Source organism: Carcharodon carcharias, chromosome 5, assembly GCF_017639515.1.
Source record: "Carcharodon carcharias isolate sCarCar2 chromosome 5, sCarCar2.pri, whole genome shotgun sequence".
NCBI classification, from domain to species: Eukaryota; Metazoa; Chordata; class Chondrichthyes; order Lamniformes; family Lamnidae; genus Carcharodon; species Carcharodon carcharias.
The window spans coordinates 30,904,424-30,923,963 of NC_054471.1; the positions used below are offsets into that span (position 1 = coordinate 30,904,424).

Here is a 19,540-nt window from a genome sequence, read left to right on the forward strand (position 1 = left end):
ACTGGACACAATACCCCAGATGAGGCCTAACTAGTGTCTTATACAAGTTCAACATGACCTCCTTACTCTTGTACTCAATGCCCCATTAATCAAGCCTAAGATACTATATGCTTTATTAACTGCTCTTTCAACATGCCCTGCCATCTTCAATGACCTATGCACATACACACTGAGATCCCTGTGTTCCTGCACCTCCTTTAGAGGCTGTCTTTTTATTTTATACTATCTCACCATATCTTTCCAACCAAAACGAATCATCTCACACTTCTCTGCACTAAACTTTGCCTGCCACTTGTCTGCCCAATCCACCAATATGTCTGTCCTTTTGTCAAGGGCAATCATGGATAAATGGATAAAAAAGTTACTCTTATTCCCCAGCTCTCTCCATATACTCTTTTTCCCTCCTTCAGTCCTTTCATAATGCAATGGAAGGGCCACATAGTGTTTGCTAGTTCCATGATTTCTTAAGCTATTATTACATTTTTTTTTTATGCACTTGTTTATGGGATGTAGGTGTTGTTGGCAAGGTGAGCAATTATTGCCCATACCTAACTGCTCTTGGAACATGGTGATGAGCTGCCTTCTAGAACCTTGCGTTCATTTACAGCGAATTCCTTGGAGAATTGGGGAATGGGAACAGAGCTATTTTGAAATGTATTTTAAAGAAAAAACTTGCATTTCTAGAGCAACTTGGATCACATTGCTGAGTAATTCACAGGAAAAAAGTGCCTCTTAGAAATGTAGTCGCTGATATAGATACGAAATTGGCTGAAACATACGAAGCAGAGAGTAAGGTTAATGGATATTTTTCGGGCTGGAGGAAGGTTTGTAGTGGAGTTTCCCAGTATTGGGATCCTTGCTTTTGCTGATATATATTAATGATCTAGATCTTGGTGTGGAGGGGACAATTTCAAAGTTTGCAGATGATACAAAGCTTCGGAGTGTTGTAAACTGTGAGGAGGAAATGTAAATCTTCAAAAGGACATAGAAAAGTTGGTGCAGTGGGCAAATAAGTGGCAGATGAAGTTCAATGTGGAGAAGTGTGAGGTGCTGCCTTTTGGTAGGGAGAACATGGACAGACAATGTAAAATAAAGGGCGAAATTTTGAAGGGGTGTAGGAGCAGAAAGACCTGGGTGTATGTGTGCATAGATAATTGAAGGTGGCAGAACAGATGGACAGAGCAGTTAATAAAGCATATAGTATCCTGGTTTAATTAATAGGGGTATAGAGTACAAGAGCAAGGAAGTTATGCTGAATTTATATAAGGCACTTGGTCGACCTCAGCTGGAGTATTGTATACAGTTCTGGGTGCCACATTATAGGAATGTGAACACATTGGAGAGAGCGCAGAAGAGGTTTACAAGAATGGTTCCAGGGATGAGAAACTTCAGTTACAAAGATAGATTGGAGAAGTTGGGATTGTTCTCCTTGGAGAGAAGAAGGCTAAGAGGAGATTTGATAGAGATGTTCAAGATCATGAGGGCTCTGGACAGTGTAGATAGGGAGAAGCTGTTCCCGCTTGTAAAAGTATCAAGAACAAAAGGGCACAGATTTAAAGTGATTTCAAAACAAGCAAATGTGACGTGAGAACATTTTTTTTCACAGAACAAGTGGTTCGGGTTTGGAATGCACGGCTTGGAGGTGTGGTGGAGGCAGGTTCAATCGAGGCATTCAAGAGGGCATTAGATGATTACTTGAATAGAAACAATGTGCAAATGTACGGAGGAAAGGCAGAGCAATGGCACGAGGTCAGAATGCTCATTTGGGGAGCTGGTGCAGACATGATGGGCCGAATGGCTTCCTCCTGTGCCATTAAAATTCTGTGATTCTGTGATTCAGTGGTATGTAATGTAAGGAATGCGGCAGCTAATATGTGCACAGCCAGCTGCTCCCACAAACAGCAATGTGAACAATGACAAGCTAATCTGTTCTGGTGGTTTTGATGGAAGGATAGCTATTGGCCAGGAAACTGAGGGGAGCTCCTCTGCTCTTCTTTGAACATACTGTTATGGGATCTTTAAAATCTAGCTGAACGGGGAGAAGGAGTTACCTTGCTGGAACAGAATGTGAGCTGCCGTCAAAGCTGAGATGCAGGATTGGAAATCTTCCTTTCGGGCTTTCCAAACCACTGCATAACTTTATTATGGTGAGATATAAGTGCACTGTGTCACTCTCACTTCAGTTAGCAGCACTCTTGTCTCTAAGCCCAAATGACATAGGTTGAAGCCTCACTTCACAGGCCCACAAACAGAATCAAGGCTGACACTCAAGCGCAGCAGTAAGGGGGAGCTGCACAGTTGGGGAAGCTGTTCCTTTGGATATGTTAAGTCAAGGCCTGGTCTGCTCTCTCAACTGGATGTAAATGATTCAATGTCACTATTTTGAAGAAGAGCAGGCGAGTTCTTCCCAATATCCTGGTCAATACTTATCCCTCAACTAACGTCTCTAAAGCAGATTGCCTGGTCATTGATCTCATTGTTGCTTCTGAGAGTTTGTGGTGCCGAAATTGGCCACCATTTTTCATAACAAAACAGTGGCTACATTTCAGGAGGACCTCATTGGATGTGAAGTGCCTTGGGATGTCATGAAATTGAATATATAAATGTATGCTCACACTTTCTCAGTATTGCAAATATGAATGCAAGTAGCATGATTCTCTCATCCCAGTGTGCTGGACACCATTGAAGATTAATAAATCAAATATCTAATTTAGTTGGTTTGCAGGATTGAGGGACTAAAAGTGAAACGAATGAGGGGAATCAGATTGTGCGCAGTAATGTTACGGAAACAAGATGATGGTGCACAGGGACACACAGCTGCATGTGTGTGAAGCCAGTGGCATTGGAAGGTGTGATGGAGTCAATCCACGTTGGAAAAGTGAAAGCTGAGACAGTGGGATTATGTAAGAGGAGACCTTCAAAGAAAAATCAGAAGAACGGAAATGTCAATCACAAAGGTGGTGATGGTATCAGATAAACTCTCCTTTTAGAGTGAAAGATGATTTGACAAGATACAACAGATTCATAATAGAGAGCAGAAGCTATGGAGTGCACAATCAGAGTTAATGACTGAAGCAGAGACCTTGTCAACATTTAAGATTAGGGGCAGAATCGTCCCAGATTTGCAGTAAGTGCGGCAGGGGACAATTAAAACAATAGCGATTTTTCACACTGTATCATCCCAAACCCGCCGCATTAATCATCCATTCCTGGGAAACACATTGTTTCAATGGCGGGCAGGCTCTCGTCTCCTCACCGTTTCATGATGCTGGGCATCATACTTAAAGTGCAGCTCTGCGCACACCTCTCAGTGTTTCCAGCCCATGACTGCTGCACAGGAGACATGGCCCCAAAAGGCAAAGAGGCTTCAACCACCAGGTTTAATGGGGCATTCCTCGAGTGCCTATTGGATGCCGTGGAGGCCCACCGCGATGTCCTCTACCCCCTTCTCTGGCTGCACGATGGGCAGCAACATCACCAATACAGCTTGGGAGGTGGTGGTCAGCGCCAACACTATGCAAGAGAGTGCCGCAAAACGATAAATGATCTCCTCCGTTCCGCCAGGGTAAGTCACTGTTCTCATCACTCTCAACTCACACACTCACAAACCCATCACACATCCTGTGATGAAAGTATAATAATTTTCATAATATTTTTTGGTTTAGTGTAAAGTTGGTTTATGGAGGGTTGTGTGTTTTTGTGTGTGTGTGTGAGAGAGAGATTTAATTACATCCTGTAACCAAGCAGACTGCAGGTTGAAGTTACCAAAAGAGGTAAGGTGTGGAAGTGTCTTTAAAACGTTAATGAGCAAACAAGGTTGGAGTCTTAGCATGTAAGATTTAAAGGGAATTTGCATTATTACATAGAAAAGGAGATTTGGTTTTCAAAGGGATTTCAGTCTGTTTACAAACAGCCAGGCAAGCAAGCTAAGGAACGTGTTTATTTTTCTCAAGGACTATTGACAATATAGTGACAACATGAAAAGAATTATGTTATGAGGAAGGTAAAGTTCTAAAGACATATGGACAATGGAATTCACACATTAAAGGGAGAACCATGTATAAAGGAGAATGAGGCTATGTGTCAGGAGGAAGGCATTGTAAGATCTAACAGAAGTTTAAGAAGCCTCCAGTACTTGCGCATTAAGCTTGCTGTCTACAGAAACCTAGGCTCGAAAAAGTCACTTTGAATTCTACTGTCCAGGCTATTGCGTTAACTGGCTGGATCTGTTTAAAATCCAATTTTTTACCATTGCCTTAATGAGGGTGTAACTGGAAGCCAGATTAATTAGGGAGTTTATGAGTTATTATAGTGGTAATTTGTAGGCCTATGTATGTGATTGAAATCTTTTCTTTTGTTAATAAATGTTTAATATAGGTTTTTTAAAAAAATCTCTGAAGTCTTGATGCATTTACTAGAACCATAGAAAAGTTACAGCACAGAAGGAGGCCATTGAGCCCATCTTGTCCATGCCGGTCCGAGGACACCCAGGTGCCCTTTCTAATCCCATCTTCCTGCACCTGACCAATAGCCCTGCAGTTTACAGCACTTTAGGTGCAGATCCAGGTACTTTTTAAAAGAGTTTAAAGTTTCTGCCTCTATTACCAACTTGGGAAGTGAATTCCAGACACCCACTACCCTCTGCATAAAAAATGTCTTCCTCATGTCCCCCCTACACCTTCTGCCACTTATCATGAATCTATGTCCCCTGGTTCTAGATTCTCCATCAAGGGAAACAATTTTATCCTATCCACTCTATCTATTCCCCTCATAATTTTGTATACATCAATCAAGTCACCTCTCAGCCTTCTTTGTTCCAGGGAAAATAACCCCAACCTATCCAATCTCTCCTTGTAGCTACACTTTTCTAATCCTGGCAACATTCTTGTAAACCTCCTCTGCACTCTATCCAGAGCTATTACATCCTTCCTGTAATGTGATGACCAGAACTGCACACAATACTCCAGTTGTGGCCTCTCCAGGGTTTTATACAATTCCAAAATTATATCCTTACTTTTATATTCTATACCTCTGCCATTGAAGGAGAGCATTCCATATGCCTTCTTTACAACCTTGCCTACTTGAACTGCTGCCTTCAGGGACCTGTGTACTTGTACGCCAAGATCTGTCACTTCATCTACCCCTCTTAGTATATTCACATTTATTTTGTACTCCCTGTAACTGTTTGACCTCCCTAAATGTATGATCTCACACTTCTCTATGTTAAAATCCATCTGCCACTTTACCACCCACTCCACCAACACATCTATCTTGTTTTGGAGATTTTGGCTATCCTCTACACTATCCACTATTCGGCCAATCTTTGTGTCATCTGCAAATTTCCCAATCGTACCCCCCACGTTCACGTCCAAATCGTTAATATATAACACAAACAGCAAGGGTCTCAACACCGAGCCCTGTAGAACACCACTTGAGACAACTTTCCATTCGCAAGGGCATCCATCGACCTTCACCCTTTGTTTCCTGTTACAAAGCCAACCTTTTATCCAGTTTGCCACATTACCCTGAATCCCATGGGCTTTTACTTTCCTAATCAATCTACCATGTGGAACCTTGTCAAATGCCTTACTAAAATCCATGTACACAACATCCACTGCACTACCTTCTTGTCACTTCCTCAAAGAACTCAACCAAATTTGTGAGGCAAGACCTTCCTTTAACAAATCCATACTGACCATCCCTGACTAGTCCATGCCTTTCCACATGACAGTTAATCCTATTTCTCAGGATTGATTCTACTAATTTGCTCACCACCGATATAACACTAACTGGCCTTTAATTGTTTGGCATTTCCTTTGATCCCTTTTTAAACAGTGGAACTACGTTTGCATTTCTCCAGTCCTCCGGTACCTCCCCTGTATCTGGTGAAGATACAGAGTATCTGCCATCTCCTCCCTGACTTCCTTCAGCAGCCTCGGAAACAATCCATCTGGCCCTGGTGACTTATTAACTTCCATGGATTTCAACCGTTCGAGTACTTCCTCTCTCTTTATGACTATCCCATCCAATACCTCACAGTGTTCCTCCTGGACTACTATATCTACATCCTCCCTTTCCTTTGTAAACACTGAGGCAAAATATTCATTCAAAACCCTTCCCACAGCCTCTGCATCTACACACAAGTTTCCATCTTCATCTCTGATAGGTCCCACTTTTTCCTTAACTAACCTTTTAGCATTAATGTATTGGTAAAATATCCTTGGGTTATCTTTAACTTTACTTGCTAATCTTTTTTCATGCCCTCTCTTTGATTTCCTTATTTCCTTTTTTACTTCGTACCTGCACTTCCTATATTTGTCTACGCTATCTGCAGCACTTAGTTCTTTGTGCCTATCGCACGCTTTATTTTTCTGTTTGATCTTCCCCTGTTTTCCTCTGGACAACCAGGGGGGGTCTAGATTTGGCAGGACCACTCCTATTTTTGCAGGGGACATGTCTACTTTGCACAATTAGGATCTCGTTTTTTAGCACTTCCCACTGGTTTTCCACTGTTTTATCCTCCAGCAGTGCTGTCCAGTCCACCTCAGCCAACTCCTTTCTCATTTCTGCAAAATTTGCCTTCCTCCAGTTCAAGACTTTTACTCCTGCCTTATCCCTGTCTTTCTCCATGGTAATGCTAAATCTGACTGAATTGTGATCACTGTTCCCAATATGTTCGCCAAATGTCACTTCACCCACTTGCCCTTCTTTGTTCCCCAAGACTAGATCTAGAATTGCACCTCCTCTCGTTAAGTTTGTCACTAATTGGTGGAAAAAATTTTCCTAGACAACTGCATGTATTTTTCTCCCTGAGTGCCCATTATCTTGTTTGAATCCCAGTTTATATTAGGATAGTTGAAGTCTCCTACTATTATTGCCCCCTTGTTCTTACTGCCAGCAGTGTGACTGCCCCTTTTTTATTTCTAAGCTCAGTCCATAAAGCCTCATTTGTTCACCCATTTAGTATATCATCCCTTCTCACAACTGGAATTGATTCTTTAACCATTAGTACTACCCCCCCTCCTTTTTTATCTCCTTCTCTATTGTGGCTGAAGACTCTATAACCAGAGATATCTAGCTGCCAGTTTTGTCCCTCCTTTAGCCAGGTCTCCATTATAGCAATGACATCCTGCTGCCATGTGTCTACCTGTGCCCTTAACTCATCTACCTTGTTTGTAATACTCATTGCATTGAAGTATAAACAGTTTAGCCCTGTCAATTTCCCTTGCTGGACACTTTGTAAACTTTGCTTCTCCTGTAACTCAATGTCTATCACAATATCCCAAACTAATGTTCTACCTCCATTTTTCTGATCTGAATCTGACCCATCTGATCCTATTCCTGGGATCCCATCCCCCTGCCACACTAGTTTAAATACTCCCCAACAGAACTAGAAAAAGCCCCCGCAAGGACACTGGTCCCAGCTCTGCCTGAGTGCAGCCCGTCCAGTTTGTACAGGTCCCACCTTCCCCAGAACTGGTCCCAGTGCCTCAAGAAACTGAATCCCTCCCGGCTACATCATCTCTCCAGCCACGTGTTCATTTGACCTATACTCTTATTACTGCTCTCGCTAGCACGTGGAACTGGGAGTAATCCTGAGATTGCTACATTTGAGGTCCTACATTTTAATTTATCTCCTAGCTCCCTGTACTAAGCTTGCAGGTCCTCATCGCTTAGTTTACCTATGTTGTTGGTACCAATGTGTACCACGACCACTGGCTGCTTACCTTCCCTCCCCAGAATGTCCTGCAGCCGTTCCGTGACATCCTGGACCCTGGCATCAGGGAGGCAACATACCATCCTTGATTCACATTTGTGGCCATAGAAGCGTCTGTCTGTGCCCCTAACTATTGAACCCCCTATCACTATAGCCCTGCCACATGTTTTCCTCCCACCCCTCTGAGCAGCAGAGCCACCCATGATGCCATGAACTTGGCCGCTGCTGCTTTCCCCTGAGAGGCCATCCCCCCCAATAGTGTCCAAAGCGTATATCTGTTAGAGAGGGGGATGACCACAGGGGTCTCCTGCACTACCTTCCTGAGTCTTTTACTGTTCCTGATGGTCACCCATTCCCTTTCTGCCTGTGTAATCTTCACCTGTGGTGTGACCACCTCGCTAAACGTGCTATCCACGACTTGCTCAGCAATGCATATGCTCCACAATGAGTCCACCCGCAGCTCCAGCTTCGAAATCCAGCTAGAAGCTGCTTTTTGACACACCTTCCGCACACATGGTCACCAGGGACGCTGGAAGTGTCCTTCATTTCCCACATCCTGCAGGAGGAGCATATCATGGGCCTGAGTTCTCCTGCCATGACGTTCCTCTCGATTAAGCAAGTTACTCCCTTAAAAAATACTCCAGCTCAGGGCCTTATTTATGTTAACTTGGAACTTTGTTTCTTGACTAATTATACTTGTACAGTACAAATCTATACTTTTTTTTAGCTTCTACCTCAGTATTAAGCAATGAATAACTTTAATAGATTGAAAAAAAACTTACCAGGATTTATTCACCAATCAGCTGCTTTTTAAAAAAATCCACTTTCAGAAGGGTGGCCCTTCCAGGTCTGGTGCACTCCTGAAGGTATTGCCTTTCCCTCTTTTTTTTTGGTTTGAGGAGGAGAGAGGGATGGAAACACTACAGCAATTTAATGTTAGGGCTATTCTGTTCTTTGACAGTGGATCCTCCTCAATCCCCTTCTGAGTCACGGTGTCTGCGGTGACCTCTCCCAGAATGCTTCAGTCACTTCTCACTACCGCCCTCTGTTGGATGCTCTTGCTCCTGTTGAGTGCAAGAGCCTTCTCCTCAATCCCCTTCTGAGTCACGGTGTCTGCGGTAACTTCTCCCAGAATGGTTCAGTCACTTTTCACTACCGCCCTCTGTTGGAATACTTCTGAATTCAGGGTATGCATCTCAAAATAAATACAAATTGCAAAACCGTTGTGACTGCATGATCAAGTTTTGCTCGTGGATTTGATCCACTTGGTACACATCATCTGCCGCATCATAACACATCCGCAGGGCCCTCACTTGCTGCTAGTTCAAGGGACATCAGCATGCACAGACATCATGATTTACTCTCTCACCCAGGCATTCATTGTCCTCATTGTCTATTGAACCACTCACCACCCACACATGCCAGGCATACATCATCTGGCCTGGCAGGCAACCTGCTTACATTCCCTCCATCTCTATTCATGCAGGAAAAGCTGGCACACAACAAGAGGAAGGGGTTACAGGCTGGTGGAGGAACGCCTGAAATCAAGATCCTCACGGGCTTTCTACATAGAGCCATCCAGCTGGCCAGTGAGGATCTGGACTGTCCTGTGCTGACAGTGAGGTCAGCGGAGCTCAACCAAGTGAGTCCAGAGTGCAATATCCATCAGGCAATCATTCTGTGAATGATGTGTCCGGTTTCATAGGGCACTGACAAGCACAAATTATCTCTCCTTGCTTTTGCAGGCACATCTGGGAAACAGCCGACAGAAGCCACAGCCAACGTCCTCAACTCAAGCTCCGAAGAAACCTCTGAGAGGAATCTGAAGGCACCCTCCTTGAAGTCCCATCACAGCATTCATCCATACTCTCCAGCAGCACATGAGATACATACCTCAGTGGGACCTGGCTTCAGAGTAGCCTGGGGATCACAATCTGGGGAGCACATCACACTTTCCTTATATTTTATTCATTCACAGGATGTGGGTTTTGCTGGCTAGGCCCATTCCTAATTTCCCTTGAGAAGGTGGTGGTGAGCTGCCTTCTTGAACCGCTGCAGTCCATGTGGTGTAGGTACACCCACAGTGCTGTTAGGAAGGGAGTTCCAGGATTATGACCCTGCAACAGTGAAGGATGGTGATATATTTCCAAATCAGGATGGTGAGTGACTTGGAGGGGAACTTCCAGGTGGTTGTGTTCCCATGTGTCTGCTGCCCTTGTCCTTCTAGATGGTAGTGGGTTTGGAAGGTGTTATCTAAGGAGCCTTGGTGAATTCCTACAGTGCATCTTGTAGGTGACACACTGCTGCTGCTGTGTGTCGATGGTGGAGAGAGTGAATGTTTGTGGATGTGGTGCCAATCAAGCGGGCTGCTTGGTCCTGGATGGTGTCAAGCTTCTTGAGTGTTGTGGGAGCTGCACTCATCCAGACAAGTGGGGAGTGTTCTATCACACTCCTGACTGTGCCTTGTAGATGGTGGGCAGGCTTTGGGGAGTCAGTAAGTGAGTTACTCATTGCAGGATTCCTAGCCTCTGACATGCTCTTGTAGCCACATTATTTAAATGGCTAGTCCAGTTGAGTTTCTGGTCAATGGTAATCCCCAGGATGTTGACAGTGCAGGATTCACTGATGGTAATGCCATTGAACGTCAAGGGGAGATGATTTGATTCTCTTTGGTTGGAGATGGTCATTGCACTTGAGTGGTGTGAATGTTATTTGCCACTTGTCAGCCCAAGTCTGGGTTTTGTCCATGTCTTGCTGCATTTGGACATGGACTGCTTCAGTATCTGAGGAATCGCAAATGGTGCTGAACCTTGTGCAGTTATCAGCGAATATTCCCACTTCTGACCTTATGATAGAAGGAAGGTCATTGATGAAGCAGCTGAAGATGGTTGGGCCGAGGACACTACCCTGAGGAACTCCTGCAGAGTTATCCTGGAACTGAGATGACTGACCTCCAAAAGCCACAACCAACTTCCTTTTTGCTAGGTATGACTCCAACCAGAGGAGACTTTTCCCTCTGATTCCCATTGACCCTAGTTTTTCTAGGGCTCCTTGATGCCACACTCAGTCAAATGAGGCCTTGATGCCAAGGGCAGTCACTCTCACCTCACCTGTGGGGTTCAGCTCTTTTGTCCATGTTTGAACCAAGGCTGTAATGAGGTCAGGAACTGTGTGGCCCTGGCAGAACCCAAACTGGGCATCAATGAGCAGGTTATTGCGAAGCAAGTGCTGCTTGATATCACTGTTAATGACCCCTTCCAGTACTTTACTGATTATCAAGAGTAGACTAATGGAGCGGTAATTAGCCGAGTTGGATTTGTCCTGCTTTTTGTGCACAGGACATACCTGGGCAATTTTCCACATAGCCAAGTAGACGCCAGTGTTGTAGCTGAACTGGAACAGCTTGGCTAGGGGCACAGCAAGTTCTGGAGCGCAAGTCTTCAATGCTATTGCCAGAATATTGTCAGGGCCCATAACCTTTGCAGTATCCAGTGCCTTCAACCATTTCTTGATATCACGTGGAGTGAATTGAATTGGCTGAAGACTGAAGACTGTGATGCTGGGGACCTCCGGAGGAGGCCGAGATGGATCATCCACTCGACGCTTCTGATGGAAAATTGGAGCAAATGCTTCAGCCTTGTCTTTTGCACTGATGTGCTGGGCTCACCCATCGTTGAGGATGGGGATATTTGTGGACCCTCCTCCTCCAGTGTTTAATTGTCCATTCACAACTGGATGTGGCAGGACTGCAGAGCTTAGATCTGAACGGTTGGCCGTGGGATCGCTTCATTCTGTCTATCACTTGCTGTTGATGCTGTTTGGCACGCAAGTAGTCCTGTGTTATAGCTTCACCAGGTTGACACCTCATTTTTAAGTATGCCTGGTGCTGCTTCTGGCATGCCCTCCTGCAGTCTTCATTGAACCAGTGTTGATCCCCTAGCTTGATGGTAATGGTAGAGTGGGGGATATGCCGGGCCATGGAGGTTACAGATTGTGTTCGAGTACAATTCTGCTGCTGTGGATGGCCCATAGTGCCTCATGGCTGCCCAGTTTTGAGTTGCTAGATCTCTTTGAAATCTATCTCATTTAGCATGGTGGTAGTGCCACACAACACGATGGAGGGTATCCTCAATGTGAAGATGAGACTTTGTCCCCACAAGGACTGTGCGGTGATCAATCCAACCAATACTGTCAATGGACAGATGCATCTGCGGCAGGCAGGTTGGTGAGGATGAGGTCAAGTATGTTTTTCCCTCTTGTTGGTTCCCTCACCACATGCCGCAGACCCAGTCTAGCAGTTATTTCCTTTAGGACTTGGCCAGCATGGTCTGTAGTGGTGCGGCCGAGACACTCTTGGTGATGGACATTGAAGTCCCCCACCCAGAGTACATTCTGCGCCCTTGCCACCCTCAGTGCTTCTTCCAAGTGGTGTTCAACATGGAGGAGCACTGATTCATCAGCTGAGGGAGGGCAATATGGTAATCAGCAGGAGGCTTCCTTGCCCATGTTTGATTTGATGTCAGTAGACTTCATGGGGTCTGGAGTCAATGTTGAGGACTCCCAGGGCAACCCCCTCCTGACGGCATACCACTGTGCCACCACCTCTGCTGGGTCATTCCTGATGGTGAGATCCGCAAAAGGCAGCGGCAGGGATTTACCCAGTGTCCTGTGCTTGGTGGACTGCTGGAGGCCAGAAATTTGCTGAGTCCAAGTCAAATGATGAGCCTCTGTGCTCGGTCATGTCTCAGTTGCTGGAGCTGCAAAGGCAAGCGAGGAAAAATCAGGAAGGGATGTCTGCTGCACTCCTCAGATTGCATGGCACGATGAAGGATTCTGTCCGGCTTCAGGCTGAGGTGATAGCGCCATCATGCCAACACACAGAGGTCAACACTGCTGGATGGCAGCCGCCATGGCGAATTTGGCCCAGGATGCTGCTCCTGCATAGCTGTGCTGGCTGAACTCCATCATTGATGCCATTATTGGCCTCCGACAATGTATGCAAGAGGGGTGCAGGGCAATTCTATCTCACTCCAGTTACTTATTCTCCTCAACGAGTCAGCCAGGGGCCCTCGGGCACCCATGGGGAAGAGGATCAGTAGGTGCACATTCCGGGGACCATCCACCCAGCTGACTCCTCGAATTTCCAGCCCGCCTAACTCCCCTCTTCCTGTGACCTCAGCAGCTCCAGCTCCAGAGACCAAGGAGGGGGCCAGTGCCACACAGCAGGGCCCTGAAAGCAGGCTGGGGCCCACCAGGTCTTAGCCCTCCCGAGGATGCCCGTCAAGGTCATCACAAATAGGGCATAGCAGTCAGTAGGCTGCCTCCACCTCTACTGTGAATGTCCAGAGAGCACCAAGATGTAGTGGCAGTGTTAGGAAAGTTAAAAAGATGTAGTTGCAAAGTCCAGGCACGGATGTTAACCGGTTGTACATAATGTTCACTATTGTAAATAAACTCCCAAGAATGTCATCCTGCCTATGGCTCCTTGTTCTGATGAGCAGTGTTTTTGTTACTCAGATGTGAAACCTTTCTGCACAAGATAAAGGCAGGAGTCTCAGTCCAGGGCCTCTTCCCTGTGCTCAGTGCAGCCTTCAGACCAAAGTGATGATCAGGTCTCATGGACACATTCTTGATGCCTGCACCTCGGCTGTGCTTGTTATTGCTGCCGGAAGGTCGTGGGCAGGCATCCCAGAGATCCGTCATTCTCTCTGTGTGTTCTCAGCAACTTTAAGGTGGGGCTGGCCCCCATCTCCTCAGCACCTGTGACCAGTGACGCTGTGCTCCTGAAGGGCTCAGGTGCTGAAGGTGGACAAAGCATCAGATCCTTCTTAAGTTTCATGGCTGTGTATCTATGATATGACCCTGATCACAGAGCACAAGTGAGCTGCCCTCGGCCAGACAGGATTCAAATATTCTCAGAGGCTATGTGAAGATTTATGGCATGTCCTCACTCCATGCCATCATCATCCACCACAAATCTAGTAACTCCCTCGCCAGCTCCCCTCCCTTGTCTGGCCAGTGCTCCTCCATCTCCTCCTCAGCCAGCTCCTCTCCTTGTTGCAGCACCAGGTTGTAAAGGATGCAGCAGACGACGTCAATGCGTGACACCCTCTGTAGACAATATTGGAGTACTCCACCAGACCCGTCTAGGCACTGGAATCTCATTTTCAGCATCTGGATGGTTTGCTCCACCAGGTTGCAGCATGAGCTTCATTATTCCTTTGCTCTGCTACAGTCTGAGGCTGCCACACAGGTGTCATCAGCCACGTCCTCTGTGGGAAGCCAGTAGTCAGAGGACTCCTGGAGACCAGGACGATGCTGAGTCCGAGGCAGGTTTTGAGCTCTGGCGTCATCCATTAGGCAACAGATGCTGGATGTCCAGAGGGTTGTGCAGGATTATCTGGTGGAGATCCACGAGGGTATGTGTGCCATGGTCTTTATTGTGGAGGAGCTCATGCGGAGTGTGAGCACTGCCTGGTTATAGGAAGGGTCCATACTGTATAAATCCTCCAGGATTTTAGCAAGGCATTTGACAAGGTCCCACATGGCAGATTGGTCAGGAAAGTAAACGCCCATGAGATTCAGGGTAATGTGGCAAACTGGATAAAAGGTTGGCTTTGTAACAGGAACAAAGGGTAATGGTCGATGGATGCCCTTGTGAATGGAAAGTTGTCTCAAGTGGTTTCCACAGGGCTCGGTGTTGGGACCCTTGCTGTTCGTGTTATATATTAACGATTTGGATGTGAGCATGGGGGGCACGATTGGGAAATTTGCAGATGACACAAAGATTGGCCAAATAGTGGATAGTGTAGAAGATAGCCATAATCTCCAAAATGATCTCGATGGGTTGGTGGAGTGGGCGGTAAAGTGGTAGATGGATTTTAACATAGAGAAGTGTGAGGTCATACATTTAGGGAGGTCAAACAGTTACAGGGATTACAAAATAAATGGAGGTATATTAAGAGGGGGTAGATGAAGTGAGATACCTTGGTGTACAAGTACACAGGTCCCTGAAAGCAGCAGTTCAAGTGGACAAGATTGTAAAGAAGGCATATGGAATGCTCTCCTTCATTGGCAGAAGTATAGAATATAAAAGTAAGGATATAATGTTGGAATTGTATAAAACACTGGTGAGGCCACAACTAGAGTATTGTGTGTAGTTCTGGTCACCACATTACAGGAAGGACGTAATAGCTCTGGAGAGCGTGCAGAGGAGGTTTACAAGAATGTTGCCAGGATTAGAAAAGTTTAGCTACAAGGAGAGATTGGATAGGTTGGGGTTATTTTCCTTGGAACAAAGAAGGCTGAGAGGTGACTTGATTGAGGTGTACAAAATTATGAGGGGAATAGATAGAGTGGACAGGATAAAATTGTTTCCCTTGATGGAGAATTCTAGAACCAGGGGACATAGGTTCAAGATAAGTGGCAGAAGGTGTAGGGGGGACATGAGGAAGAACTTTTTTACGTAGAGGGTAGTGGGTGTCTGGAATTCGCTGCCCAAGTTGGTGGTAGAGGCAGAGACTTTAAACTCTTTTAAAAAGTACCTGGATCTGCACTCAAAGTGCTGTAAGCTACAGGGCAATGGGCCGGGTGCAGGAAGGTGGGATTAGAAAGGGCACCTGGGTGTCCTTGGGCTGGCATGGACAAGATGGGCTCAATGGCCTCCTTCTGTGCTGTAACTTTTCTATGGTTCTATGGTTCTAGGGGCCTTGGAGACACCAATGAAGCCTGAAATGAAGGCTAACAATGCAAAGACTGAAGCTCAAAATAGAGATAAAACTGTTAAGTTTCACTAAGCACCCAGCAGCAAATTATCTCCTAAACTCCTCACAACTCACAGTGGCAATGCTCCAGACCCTTTTTATCCTACCCTTGGATGACGATTTGTTAAAAACAGCCCTCCGGCCTGCTCATTTTGCCTGTGCCTCAAGCGTAAAACCATGCGGGCAACGTAAAATTATGGACAATAGGCTTTTCAATGGCCTTAATTGGCCCTTTAACTGTCAGCGGGTGTGGCTCTGGCTCCCCCGCGTGCCCACCGACCTCAATATTGCTCGCGTGCATAAACTAATGTTGGGACACAGGCCCGATGTTATTTCACATGCACTCGGGTCAGGCGTGTGCCCAACCTCAGAACGTAAAATTCATGCCCGTAAGTTCTTCCAGTTATGTATTGGGACATACTATCCTGGGAGATGGCAGTGCAGTGGGAATATCACTCAACTAGTAATCTAGAGGCCCAGGCTAACGCTCTGGGGGCATGGATTCAAATCCCACAATAGCAGCTGGAGGGATTTAAATTCGATAAATCAATATGAAATATAAAGCTTGTGGTCGTGCACGATACTATCACTGAGTGTTGTTACAAACCCATCTGCTTCACTCATGTCCTTTAGAGAAGGAAGTCTGACATCCTTACCTTGCCAGCGATACCTACATCACATGAAAGAAAAACAAAATCACTGTCTTCTGTCCCCCACCACAAATTGTTCCCTAGCCATGAATTCCATTCCCCTCCATGCCTCAGATCGAACCAGTCTGTCTGCCGAAATGCCCATCCATGCTTTTGTTAGCTCTGGTTTCAACTATTTCAATGCACTCTTCAGAAACCCGCACTCACCCAAAACTCTGTTCTCCTCTCGCCTAATCACGAAAATGGCAGCACAGGAGAAAGCCTTTCAGCCTGCTGGGCCTGTGCTCACCAGCAAGAACCTGAGACAATCTGTCCCCTCTCGTGTCCTTTAGCACAGAGTGAGTGGTACTGAGCCCTGCTGTAGAGCTGTTACTGCCACCTCGGCTGAGATGAGATGACTCAGTGAAGACTAGAGACCCTCTTCATGGTCATTGTAACTTTCATGGGTCCATCACTGCTATATGGTTCCATAAAGTTGCAAGTACAGTTAATGTGGAAATAATACTTAGGGATGTCACTGTTGGTCACAGTGCTGCAGCATCCTGAACCCTACACTTTAACTACAGAAATACTTCTTGCCTCTCGACTGCAAGTTTAGTGATTTCAGCTTCATTCCGGTTGGTATAGTAGAAATCCAGGCCTAGGCTGATTCTGGAGTGGAGCATATTGAGACACCCTGCCCTCAAACTGCATTCCTTTAAATAGGCATAGGATCGACATTCTAACAGTGGCAAGTATTTGTTTTCAAGTTGCTCGGCATGGGTGGAGTCCAGCTGTCTTTGTGAACATAACTTATTTTATCCATTCACAGGGTGTGGGCATTGCTGCCAAGGTCAGCATTTATTGCACATTCCGAACTGACCTTGAGAAGGTCGTGGCAGGCTGCCTGCTTAAATGCAACCATTTGCTGAAAGAGCTCCCATTGTGTTGTTAGGTAGTAAGCTCCACATTAGCTGGCCACAACGTAAATGTACATTACGACAATAACTACACTTCATGAACTGCAAAGCCCTTTGGGACATCCTGAGGTCATGAAAGGCACTATATTAATGCAAATCCCTCCTTTCTTTCAGGCAGCACAAGCTCAAGATCTCTGTTAGAGGATGGATGTACCCACTTATAAGTTTATAAGTTACTTCCACAAAATAATGAGATAAAAGTCTCTCATAGAAATTAAGCATACAGTGATAACTATTATTGACAATTATTACACATACACTTAGGAGCACACATACCTTGTGAGTTCACCAGAGAATCCAAACCATGTTACGGTTTCTGAGTTCAAGATCCGTCATTGGCCAGGTCTTAAATGAATTCCAAAGTATCTATTCTAACATTCATTTTACAAAAACAAGACCTTTTTCTCAGTGCTCCATGAGATTTCATGTTTTTATGGCATTATCTCATTCCATCAGCTGCTCTCCCTTATCAATAATTGCAGTTTAGGCAAAAACTCCCCAAATGTTGTTCCAGCTTTACCATGACTGAAATGTCAACTGGGGACAGTTACAGAGAGATTAACAAACAAAAACACATTGTCATGACAGCAGATCACAGCCCAAATTACTTAAGGGCACATTGAACTCTTTGAGGAAGACACATGCTTTTTAAAAAAGGGCACACGAGCAAAAGCTGGCTGAGACTGTAAAGTAACCACTTGATGGAAAATTCCTATGTGGATTATACTTGACCGACTAGTCCAGAGAGGATGGAATGTTTCACCTAAAAGGTGCCAACGCCTACTTCAGACAGGGGTACTTGAAAGGGAGAGATACAATGCAAAAGGCTGAACTCTAATCTCCTGTTGTTTCAGAGACAATGAAGAATGATTATGATCTCAGCAGAAACCATCTCCTGTTGAGTTATATCTCAGAATGGGGACATGATCTGAGTTGAAAGAAGGCAGATCCTGGGTCAAAGACATGTTTGTTTTTCCCTTCCAGGAATACACAAGAACAGGGGTTAAAAAGCCAGCTGCAAATCTGGTATGTGTGTGCTAGTGTGGGTGTTCTTACCTGCGGGTGCAGGTAAAAAAAACTATTTCTCTGTTGCTGGAGGCAAGTCACACATCAGCAAAGCCACAGTCAAAAAGGAAACAGCACAGCTCTTCAGCTAACCTGCAGAACAAGTGTCTCCAAACCAACTGCTCAACCGCCAAAGTCAGCTCTACCAGAATCACACAACTTCACAGCCACAACGTTTCACTATCTAGTCCTCAAGGACAAGCCAAAGACTGATTCGTATATCTTTTTAACTTTTATTTTTGGACTCAACTTCTCATTTCTAATCTGTGTGTATGTGTGTTGCATTTTTATTATTTGTTATTGGGTTTTTAGTAACTAATAAACTCGCCCCTTTAACTCAAGAAAGCCTGGTTAAATTGGCTCCTTCTAAAAACACTTGTTTACATAGAATCAATCATAGAATGGTTACAACAGAGAAGGCGGCCAGTCTTGCCTTTGCTGGCTCGCTGAAGGAATAACTCCCCCCTGCTTTTTCCCCATTGTCCTGCACATTCTTCCTTTTCAGATAATAATTCAATTTCCTCTTGAATGCCTCCATTGCACATGCTTCCACCACATTCTCTGGCCATGCATTCCAGATCCTAACCACTCTCTGCGTTAAAACATTGTTCTTGCTGTCTCCATTGCTTCTTTTGCCAATTAACTTAAATCTGTGTCCTCTGGTTCTGAATCTTTCTACTAGGGGGAACCACTTCTCATTATCTACTCTGTCCAGACCCCTCATGATTTTTAATACCTGCATCAAATCTCATCTCAACCTTCTCCTCTCCAAGGAGAACAGTCCCAGCTTTTCCAATTTATCCACATAACAGAAGTTCCTCATCCCTTTATGAACTGCTCTCTTAAACTGTCTTGCCACTTCAATGATTTATGCGCATATTACACCCAGATCCCTCTGCTCTTGCACATCCTTTAAAATTGTACTCTTTATTTAATATTGTTGCTCAGTGTTCTTCCTATCAAAATGCATCACTGCACACTTCTATACAATAAATTTCATCTGCCACTTTTCTGCCCATTCCACCTAACTACGGCCTCTTGAAGTTCTAAGCTATCCTCGTCATGGTTCACAATACTTCCAAGTTTTGTATTGTCTGTAAATTTTGGAATTGTTCCCTGAACATGAATATCTATCGGTATATATCAGGAAGAGCAGGGGTTCTAACACTATCCCCTAGGGAACTCCACTGTAAACCCTCCTTCTGTCCGACAAACAACCCATTAACCATTACGCTCTGTTGCCCTTCCCTCAGCCAATTTAGTAGTCATGTTACAATTGTCTCTTTTATTCCATGAGCTCTAAAAAGCTCTCAAGTTTGTAGTGCAACACTTTATCAAATGCCTTTTGGATGTCCATGTACACCATATCAACGACATTACCCTCAT

At 45.1% G+C, this 19,540-nt stretch overlaps 1 long non-coding RNA gene across 1 annotated transcript in view; it reads right to left on the bottom strand.

Moving 5' to 3' along the window:
- The window catches only part of LOC121278278, a 41,501-nt gene extending 24,057 nt beyond the window's left edge, over positions 1-17,444 (bottom strand). The window contains exon 1 of the long non-coding RNA XR_005943089.1: positions 17,366-17,444. This is a non-coding gene — a long non-coding RNA (uncharacterized LOC121278278). The remainder of the gene's footprint in view (positions 1-17,365) is intronic.
- Positions 17,445-19,540: the final 2,096 nt, after the last annotated feature.